Source organism: Alexandromys fortis, unplaced genomic scaffold (genome assembly GCF_014885135.2).
Source record: "Alexandromys fortis isolate MF-2015 unplaced genomic scaffold, M_Fortis_MF-2015_v1.1 scaffold_119, whole genome shotgun sequence".
Lineage (NCBI taxonomy): Eukaryota > Metazoa > Chordata > Mammalia > Rodentia > Cricetidae > Alexandromys > Alexandromys fortis.
Genome location: NW_026067991.1, coordinates 5,183,195 through 5,194,934, shown reverse-complemented (window position 1 = coordinate 5,194,934; position 11,740 = coordinate 5,183,195).

Sequence of the window (11,740 nt, the reverse complement as noted above, 5' to 3'; positions counted from 1 at the left end):
ATATATATAGTTCTGTATCTGGTAGTAGCTGGATATCTTACAGCATATACCCCATGCATAGCTTTATGTTATTCCTCCTTGTTAAACTCAGGGTCCTGGACATGAGAACCTACATAGGACCTAGTCCACACAGGGAAATAGGACCATGAGTCAGTCATTCTAGATATTAAATCTCAGTTAATCTCATACAAGACTATAGGCTCCCTGTCAGCAAAACCTATCAAAAACCATTGGGCACCATTTACAGAACAGATCATTCCTTGATAGTTCATTTTCAAGGAATATATTTCTTTAATTGATTTTTCATAGTAATGCATGTATTATAAGAAACCTTGAAAAGTACAGAAAAGCATAAAAAAATTTAAACCATGCAAAGCCCAGTATTCATCAGTAGCTATTGAATATATATTTTATTGTAGGTCAGGTGACTATTTGCTTTTAAGCATTTTCTAGCCATTATAAGATCTTTAGTGGCATCCCTGGATGTCGGCAGCTTCTCTGTGGGTAAATATTTACTTGCAACTTCATGCCACTGGCCCTGTGTTACAGTATTTTTTCAGTCATATATAATACTGGGAAGGACATTCCTGGTTGAGTTACTTTACACATTTTCAGAAGGATCTTTGTGAATTAAATCTTATTTGTAAGGTTTGTAATCAATAACCTTGTGAGTTTTTGTTTAGAAATATGTCTATTTGTATCCCTAATATGTGAAATTTCATTTATTTCTAAATACATTAAATTTGGAAATTACAGTTTTTTTTAAAAAAAATCTTAGCAAGCTTTATTTGGTATATAATTATATGGCACAATTTAAAATTTTATTTTATATATGGGAGTGTTTTTTTTTTAAAGGCCAAATACATTGCTTTATTTTTTTTTAACTACTTACTTGCCACATCTCTGGAATTACATTCAAATAAAATGTTGAAAACCCAAACATTTTCATGAAAAACGGCCATGAAATAGTCATGTTTTATTAGAGGAATGGGCAGAAACACGCGCAGTACCCATGGGCTCCTCTGTATTCAGTCCAGTGACTGGTGGTGAACCCAGTTCCTTGACATGTTTAGGAAACAATACAATGATTTTTTTTTCAGATTTCTACCCACTTTATTTTGACACTATTATTTCTAAATTATAACTAGGTCATTTTTTTTCACTGTCATAATTATTGTTTTTATTAGGTATGTAGTTATGATTATTAATCTCTTTCTATACTCAGTTATAATTGTTTTTATAATGTTATCATAGGTATTCTTTTTTTAAATTTTTATTTATTAAAGATTTCTGACTCTTCCCCGCCACCGCCTCCCACTTCCCTCCCCCCCCCCCAATCAAGTCCCCCTCCCTCGTTAGCCCAAAGAGCAATCAAGTTTCCCTGCCCTGTGGGAAGTCCAAGGACCACCCACCTCCATCCAGGTCTAGTAAGGTGAGCATCCAAACTGCCTAGGCTCCCACAAAGCCAGTTCGTGCAGTAGGATCAAAAACCCATTGCCATTGTTCTTGAGTTCTCAGTAGTCCTCATTGTCCACTATGTTCAGCAAGTCCGGTTTTATCCCAGGCTTTTTCAGATCCGGGCCAGCTGGCCTTGGTGAGTTCCCGAGAGAACATCCCCATTGTCTCAGTGTGTGGGTGCACCCCTCCCGGTCCTGAGTTCCTTGCTCGTGCTCTCTCTCCTTCTGCTCCTGATTTGGACCTGAGATTTCTGTCGGTGCTCCAATGTGGGTCTCTGTTTCTGTCTCCTTTCATCGCCTGATGAAGGTTAATATTCAGGAGGATGCCTATATGTTTTTCTTTGGGTTATCCTTATTTAGCTTCTCTAGGATCACGAATTATAGGCTCAATGTCCTTTGTTTATGGCTAGAAACCAAATATGAGTGAGTACATCCCATGTTCCTCTTTTTGGGTCTGGCTTACCTCACTCAGGATAGTGTTTTCTATTTCCATCCATTTGTATGCAAAATTCAAGAAGTCCTTGTTTTTTACTGCTGAGTAGTACTCTAATATGTATATATTCCATACTTTCTTCATCCATTCTTCTATTGAAGGGCATCTAGGTTGTTTCCAGGTTCTGGCTATTACAAACAATGCTGCTATGATCATACTTGAGCATATACTTTTGTTGTATGATAAGGCCTCTCTTGGGTATATTCCCAAGAGTGTTATTGCTGGGTCCAGGGGTAGGTTGATCCCTAATTTTCTGAGAAACCGCCACACTGCTTTCCAAAGTGGTTGCACAAGTTTGCATTCCCACCAGCATTGGATGAGTGTACCCCTTTCTCCACAACCTCTCCAGCAAAGGCTATCATTGGTGTTTTTGATTTTAGCCATTCTGACAGGTGTAAGATGGTATCTTAAAGTTGTCTTGATTTGCATTTCCCTGATCACTAAGGAAGTTAAGCATGTCCTTAAGTGTCTTATGGCCATTTGAACTTCTTCTGTTGAGAGATCTCTGTTCAGCTCAGTGCCCCATTTTATAATTGGGTTGATTAGCCTTTTACGGTCTAGTTTCTTGAGTTCTTTATATATTTTGGAGATCAGACCTTTGTCAGTTGCAGGGTTGACATTAAGGGCCTCATTGAATAAATAGGACCTCCTGAGACTGAGAAGCTTCTGTAAAGCAAAGGACACTGTCACTAAGACACAAAGGCAACCCACTGACTGGGAGAAGATCTTCACCAAATATGGGAGTGTTTTTGTATTCACGTGTGCTGTCTGTGCACCACTTGCTTGCCTGGTGGAGGCAGAAGCCAGAAGGTATTAGATTTCCTGGAACTGGAATTAAATACAGTTGTGAACCTTCATGTGGGTGCTAGGAATTGAACCTTTGTCTGGTGTGGGAGGTCCTTCTGTATGTGTTTTGCTTTTTATTGGTTAATGAATAAAGAAGCTGCCTTGACCTGTAATAGGGCAGAGTAGAGCTAGGTTAAGGGGGGGGGGGAACTAAACTGAATGTTGGAGGAAAGAAGGCAGAGTCAAGAAGAAGTCCTGCCTGAGACAGATGCCGGATGCTAGACGGAACTTGTCACATGGTGATACACAAATTAACAGAAATGGGTTAACCAAAGATATAAGAGCTGTCTAGCAATACACTTAAGTGATTGGCCAAGCAGTGATTTAAATAATATAGTTTCTAAGTGGTTATTTTGAGTTTGGGCAGCTGGGAACGAACAAGTGGCCTCATACATCATGGGTCCACTGAAAGAGCAGCCAATCAGTGCTCTTAACTGCTGAGCCTACTCCACTTACATTTTATCTTGTTTCCCATCTTTATTTTAGCCTACCAAAATGTTTCAAACTCCGTGTGCACTGTCCTTTTCTTTTGACTGAGGTTGCTTTCCGTCACAAAGTTTAAAGACACATTTTGGAGAACTTCCTCGTCCTTGAGGGTCATATCTTGAACTTTTGTCACCAGACAAGTCTGGCTGCTCACATGGTGGTCCAATAAACTCACGACACAAACTCTTGAAACAAGCTGATTAAACCAGGTTCTCGACAACGTGGACTTTGAAGCAGAGTTCTCCAACTTCCATTAAACCAGCTTCATTCATTGTATGGTTTATATGGGCAGCGGATGGAGGGTCCCAGACATGCGGGTGTCTTCTCACAGCTAGTGGGATAGCTGCAAACTGACAGATGCCTTCTAGTGGGAGAACTGCATGAGGCACATTTGGCCCGAACTGCACGGTCACCGTATACTCCCCACTTCTGCAAGCCTCAAATATCAAAAACAAAGGACATTATGTCCTGGGCCATTCTTGTTAATAACTCATGTGCGAACACGCAGTTCCTGGCGTCCTAGGTTAGAGGACAACCCTTCCATCTCCTCTCTGCCCACAGATGCTCATGCCCTTCTATCTCAAGCTCTAAGTCCTTGACATTAAAGGAATGGAAGGAAGGGATGCCAACAGCATCAGCAATAGCATATTAGATGCCAACAGCAGCAGCAGCTAGAAGCTCCCTAGTCACAGGAGTGCTTTCCGTGGCGTCATTCACTGGGGAAAGAATGGCCAACCAACTTGATTCATCTCCCAGGTATGTGGCTCTCGGTCCTGGCTGTCATTTCACCAAGTATATGGGAGGGCGTGCCTGGGCTATATGCAAAGACTGTGTCATTCTATGTAAGAGACTAGACATGTGAGAGATGCCATATCTTAGGAGAGTGCCTGGACCCAGCCAAGGTTACTGAGCATTGAGTGTTTATATATATGGGAGCAAAGCTAGAAAAATACTTAGAAATAAAAAATCAAGATGGAGACATTTTCTCTAAATTTGGAGTATAATTCTCTAAAAGACTAGAAATACTTTATGATGAAGCAATTATATTGCTTCTGATCTATTGTCACTGTTAGCTCTCCTGAAAACTGTCTCTAAAAGACATTCAGTAGGATGCTCTAGGAAGCCATTCAGATTATCAGTGCAAGACAGGATCCATGCAGCGCCAAAGATCTCAGCCGTAAGACTCAAAAGTAGCGAAACAAGTGATGCTAAGTCCATCTCTATTTGTCTGGATCAGCAAACGAGCATCCTGTTAGCGTTTCGGATGCCGCCACATCGTTGGGTGTTCAGCCTAGCATCCGGGCTGGGAGTCTGCCAAGCAAACATCTCCTCTAACAGAATGTTAGGACTCAGCGGGACCCACACTTTAATTCTTGTCATCTCCTGACTGCCTTCCCATCACCTACTTTCTGCAGAAATTGGTCTGCTTTCAAAATTTTTTAAGTTAAGAAATAAACTAGTGTTTGATCGCATACTAGGGGCTTATCTGAAGGCAAGCAGACATTTTATTTTCAAAAGTCTCTGACTTGTTGGGAAATAAAAGAGGTGTCAGAAGAAGGGAAATTATTGATAATGATAGCTTACAAAATAGGGCTCCGGAAACCAAGCTTCCAGGGTGGGCAGGTTTCTGGCATGTACTGAAGATACTGGGACCTGGAATATAACATTTTATTATGCACATATTCAGCCCAGCTCCCATTCCCCTTCCTGCTTTTACATGTACCTAGGAGGACCTCCAGATTCTAAACTTTCTTAGAGCTCTGTGGTATGTGGGCAAGACTGGATTTCTGGTTGGCAGATCTGGTGACTGACTATCCACCCACTCAACTCTCTTTGGTAAGCTTCATCTCTTGGTCCCACTTAACAGCCAGTCTGCCAGTGGATAGTTGGTGTACGAGGTCCTTCTTTCTATGTGTTGCTTGTATTGGTTAATTAATAAAGAAAACTGCTTTGGGCCCTTGATAGGGCAGAACTTAGGTAGGTGGAAAAGACAACTGAATTCTGTGAGGAAGAAAGCAGAGTCAGAGAAGCCATGGATCCTCTGCCTGAGACGGACACTGGTTAGAATATTTCCTGGTAAGCTACTGCCATGTGGCGATATACAAATTAATAGAAATGGGTTAAATAAAGATGTGAGAGTTAGCCAATAAGTGGCTAGAGCTAATGGGCCAAGCAGTGATTTAATTAATACAATTTCTGTGTGGTTATTTCAGGGATAAGCTAGCTGTGCAGCTGAGAAGAACAAGCAGGCCTCTCCCTACAACAGATAGTTATTCCTGAGGTCTGAAGCAATATCATTTAGGAACCCTTTAAAGAAAAGTGACATAAGTATAAAATATAAATTTAGAAGGGAAAAAAACTTGTATGTTAAACACAACGCTGAAATGTACCTCTAACAAAACAAATTCCAGAAAAAAATAATGCAGTGCTTTTGTGTAGAATTATTTTTCATTGGGGGCTTCCTCTACCAATCAACCCCCACAAAAAGCTAGCACCCTCTGAGTCCACCTCCAGCCCTTTCCTGCTTTTTCCAAAGGCTGTGGTATCAGTATCTATTGATCCTATTTGTTGCTCTTAAACTTTCTCCCCACTAAACTATAAGATCTAGAGGACAAAGGCCTTTTCTTTCCAGTTTGTTATTTTGCCCCCAAACTCAATGTGGTAAATATATTACTCCATCACTGTGGGTGGAGAATTGATTCTAAGAGCCATCCCCACCCACAGAGAATACCAAAGTCTTCAGATATTCCAGTCACTCACATGAAGAGGCATAGTGTTTGCATTTAGCCACCTCTGGATTGCTTATAATACCTACTGCTGTGTAAATGCTGAACTCACCACTGAACAAACAATGGCCAAAAGAGTTTATACATGTTTACAAAATATTTTTTAAAAGTATTTTGAGTTTTTGGTTGCTTGAGTCCATGGATATGGAGCCTGAAGACAATGAAGACTTTCTGTACCCAAAGAATGTTATTTCACAAAATATGTGAAGCCTATGCTCTACTATTTCTTCCGAGTTTTTACTTGTCTCTGTTTTTTTTTAAAAATCTCTGTGTGCACTTGTGAGTGAGTGTGCGTGTGTGTGTGTGTGCATGTGTGCATGCATGCGTGCAGTCCCACACATGCTGTGACATGCTGGTAGGGTCAAATGACAACTCACAAGAATCCTTGCTCTTCCTTCTACCATGTGAGTTCCCGAGATTAGATCAGGTCACCAAACTTGATGCATGCATCTTTATCCACTGAGCCATCTCACCAACCCAACTTTGTGTTTTTTTAAAAAAAGTCCTATTCAGGACTGGAAAGATGGCTCAGTGGTTAAGAACACTGGCTGCTCTTCCAGAGGTCCTGAGTTCAAGTTCCAGCAACCACAAAGTGTTTCACAACCATCTATAGTGGGATCTGATACCCTCTTCTGGCATAAGGTATACAGGTAGATAGAGCACTCATATGCATAAAATAAATAAATAAGTTATTTTTTAAAAGTCATATTCATGGTAGAAAGTATGGCTCAATTGAGAGAGAAAGGAGGGAGGACCAGAAATCTATCAAAACATTTTAAAGTGATTGTCTTAAAATGATAAAATGAGTGACTTTATTCTAATTTTCTCAATACTCCAGTGGACATAAGTTACTTTGATAATGCAAGAAAATGAAAATAAGAAATGTTATTAAACAGACAAGATCTCCTGAGTAAATTGGGAGCGTGGGGACCATGGGAGAGGGTTGAAGGAAAGGGGAGAGGAAGGGAGGCGAGCAAAGAAAAATGTATAGCCCAATAAAATTATTAAAAAATAAATAAATGAAAAGTAGAATAGGGTTGAGAAAAATAAGCAGTTGGCAATGTTCAGAGGGGCAGGAGAAGATCAGAGGGTACCAAGAGGAGGGATAGGTTACCTTAGTTACTGTTCTTGTTACCATGGCCAAACACCTGACAAGAACAAACCTGAGGAAGAAAGGGCTTACAGTTTGAGAGGATACAGTCCACTGGGGTGAGAAAAGTGTGCAACCGGGTAGTGAGCACTGGTTACACCACATCTGCAGTCAGGAAGTAGAGAGAGGACAGGGAGGGAGGTGGCTCCCAATGACTCACAACCTCCAGCATGGTCCCTCTTTCTAAAGGTCACAACCTTCTAAGCAGTGCACTAACTAGCAACCAGGGATTCAGACACATGAGCCACTAGGGAACATTTCACATTGAAACCAAATAGGGACCTTGATGTATTTAAATGGTAATAGGGAGAGAGAGACAGAGAGACAGAGAGAGACAGAGACAGAGACGAGAGGGGGGTAAGGACGAATGTAACAATGGAGGAGACATAAAGCTGAGAAAGTAAGATGGACTTACCCTCATCTTTGTCCAAATAGAGCCCTCTAAGTGCTAGAATATTCCCTTGTGAGGATGCCAAGGGGAGTGTGGGTGGTCACACTTATACTAGATATTGCTATGTGCTTCTGATATGTTCCTTTCCAAAGGAATGAAGAAAACCTACATTCTGGAATTTCCCTAAATGCTTTCTTAATTCTAGTTTTTTTCCAAATGAGCCCTCTGAATAGGGATATTCATGACTTGACTTAATTGTGCATTAATTCCATGGATTGATGATTGACCACAACTGAAAATAGCAGGGCACATTCTGTGGTCTCAGAGGACTACCTGGCTAATGGAATCATAATGATAATGAGGCTGTGGTGAATCTACCTTCTCACTATGAAATAGAATGCCAAATAGGAGTAGTTAGTATTCATTGAAAGCAGCATGCACAAGATCAGATAAAAGAAAAGTACTTAATGAAGGCCCGGAACGCTTGGTGAAAAGTCCTCTAGCATTTATATTTGTAGGACAATAAAATAAAAATGTGAGTTAGTTTTAAAATTCATAGCTTATCTAAAGGAACACCCCAAGAGTTACTGCCTACATATAAAATTACTTCAGAGAACTGCAGACCATCTTATAAAATGGAATGCATTCAAAGCTCCTTTTTGTTAGAATATACATTGACATATGAAAGTGCTTTTAATTAGAGATAATTAGAATAATAGTCTATATTTAAAATAATTACATACCGAAAGATGAATATAAAATGATGAGAACTTGGCTATAAAATGTTAGCATGAACAATATCAAGGCATAATAGTACCTTGTCTTCATGAACATGCCTTTTTGCTAATCTGTCTTTTCACCTCACTTGCCCTTCTTTTGTCTACAGTAGAGGAAATTCTCCCTTACCCGATAGGCCTTGGTTTAGCAGGTACAGAAAAAAATTTATTGGAGTTATATCTCTATGGCAAAGTTACAAACATAAATTCCATGTTGAAATGAAACTTTGAAGAAATGGATCCCCTGAAATATTAATGCCTAGATATAGATAGCTACATATTTAATGTATGACAAGTCTGAGTGATTCTCACAATAATAGTTAAAAGGAAGTAAAGCTACATGGTCCAGCTAAGAAGAGATGCCTTAAATGTGATCTAAGTAGTGATAAAATAAAATACAGATTAAAACATAAGAAGCCCTCTTATTCTCAATCAAGTTAGTAAGATTTTTGTTGTTGGTTGGTTTGTTTGTTTGTTTTTGAGACAAAATAAGATTTTTTTGTGTGTGTTTTTGAGACAAAACACAGTCCTGGCTGTGTCCTGGTCACACTATTGACCAGGCAGGCCTTGGATTTAGAGATCTCCCTGCCTCTGCCTCCTGAGAGCTGGGATTAAAGGCGTGCACCACCATTGCCTGGCTAGCACGGTATTTTCAAAGTGAGGCTAATCAAAATGTTCCCATCATATTTTTCTGGCAGGAGAGACATCATGATCAGTAAGGTAGCTTTCCCAGGGCAAGGCTCACCCATTGCACGCAGGATGTGCAGACCTCTACGGTTTTTCCAAATAAGGGAAATTGGACTGTATATTCTGTGGCATGGTAGACTACATCCCTAATCTTCCCTGAATAAGAAATAATCATCAATCATCAGCAATAGCATATTAAAACAATGCAGACATTTTGAAAAGTAAGTTGGCAGTGTAGGTTAGGAGGCACAGATAAGTTTGTAATTTTAATGTAGCAATTTAATTGAAGGAAAGAAATATTGTCAAACAAGAAAACAACTGCAATTAAGAAAAAAATTAATCTATGCTTTATTCATAATAGAAAAAGAGGAAAGCCGAGGACCCTGCAAAATATCCAACTATTTAGTAGAAGTATGCTATAATACATTCATTTGATATATTCTGCAGTTGGTATAAATAACAGTGGTGAAACTGGAGAGAAACATAGGATGCCCTACCGTGGGAAAAACTGTAACAATATAATTTTTAAAAATGTTTTCATTTTGTGTGTGGGTGTTTTGCCTTGCATGCCTGTGTCTGTGCACGACATGCATGCAGTGTCTTAAGAGGCCAAAAGAGGGCGTCATATCCCTTGGGACTGGAGTTACAGACAGTGTGAGCCACTGTGTGGGTGCTAGGAGTTGAAGCCTGGTCTTCTGAAAGAGCAGTCAGGACAACAACAACAACAATTGCCATATCATTGCAATTCTTCAAAGACAGACTTTTTTTTTAACTACTAGAAGAAAATACATGAAAAGATAATGATGACATTTAGGGTAATGAGCATGGGAACTTTGTCCTTTTTCTCTACTGTCTATATTTTGAAATGTAACTATTTTGCTTTTAAAATGGAAATATAACTATTTGGGGGCTAGAGTGTTTGCTTGAAGTTTTGTTGTTTTTTATTTTTAGTTGTTTTTTTTTCTAATCAGTGCAAATTTAAAAAAAACTGCATATATGTCTGTGCATCATGTGTGTATTGGTGCCCACAGAGGTCAGGAAAGGGAGTCGGATGCTCTGAAGTGGTAAATTCAGCTGGTCATGGGCCTCCCACTGGGTGCTGGGCACCAAACCAGACTCAGTCATTGCTCTCAACTGCTGACCCATCTCTGAAGTTCTCTCTATCTTGGAGGTTTTTTAGGCAATGTTTCTTTGCCTTCTTTTCTAATGTTGCCAAGTCTCTGAAGGCTGGAAAAATGCAGACAATTTAAAGTAAAAACTGGAAGGAAATTTTTAGGTAAGATGTTGTCCGTGATGAACTGATATGAAAAACTGAAATACTAATTGTTTTTATATGATTTTAATATCTTTAAAGCATGTTGTTGAAGATAAGGCTTGGCCTTTCTGAGACATGAGTCTAAAAGCATAAGAATCAAAGACAAAAACACAATAACCTGAACTGCATCACAATTGAAACCTTTTATGCTCCAAAGGAAACCAAAAAAAAAAAAAAAAAATGAAGAGCTGACCTACAGAGTGGGTGAAAATACTTGTCAGCCAGAAGACAGATACTGACTTGTATCCAGAATACACACACACACACACACACACGCACACACACACACACACACAAAGCTCAACAAAAAAAAGCTCAATTTTACTTATTCATCTATGTTTTTTTTTTTTTTTTTGGTTGTTGGAGCTTTGTTGTTTTGTTGGCCTAGAACTCCCTATGTAGACCAATCTGGCCTGGAAGTCATAGAGATCATCCTTCCTCCAGTGTTTAACAAAAGGTGTATACCTCCACGCTGACTCGACATTTAAAACCAATGTGTTTAAACGTTTCCTCAAAGGGTATACAAATGGCAGACGGTCCCATGAAATACTCAGGGAGGTGCAAAGCAGAGCGGTGAGACAGCACTCGTCCCCCTCGGACCAAATGGCAGGCATCAGCTAGAGTTACAAGAATGGAGAGATGTCAGAACCGCACACATCACTGGCACAAATGTCACCAGAACGCAACTGCCTTGGAAACCAGTCTGGTGGTTCTTCAACAAGTTAAACATACAATTACGATATGAGTCAGCGTGCATTTCTGGGAGAATGAAAACATATGTCCACCCCAAAATATATACACAAATGGTTATACGCTCAGTCCCAAAGCAGAAAACAGCCCAGTGTCCATCAACAAAAGAATGGCTGACAAAATATTCTATCCATATAAGGAGAATATTGTGTGGAATGGAGTCTTCACACATGCTCTGAAAGCATGCTGAGTTTATGAAACTGGTCACAAATACCACATTCTGTGTGACTTCTCTAGGCAAGATGTTGAGAACATAAAAGTCTATAGAGACAGAACATAGGTGAAGTTACTTAGAGCCAGAAGTCAGAGGGTAATGTTTGGTCAAGGGGCTGTTTGGGGGGAATAACAGAAATACTCTAACATTTTTTGGACAAGTTTTTTGTTTGTTTTTGTTCTTGTCGCTTTGTTTGTGGGTAGGACCTGTGATTGAACCCATTATCATTTGTTTGTTTGCTTGCTTGCCTGTTTTCTACGTCACTCTGGCTGTCCTGAAACTCACTATGTAGACCAGGGTGGCCGTGGACTCACAGAGATCCACCTGAACTACTCTAGAGTGCTGGTATTAAAGGCGTGCACCACTCCTTCCCGTCTGAACCCACTGCC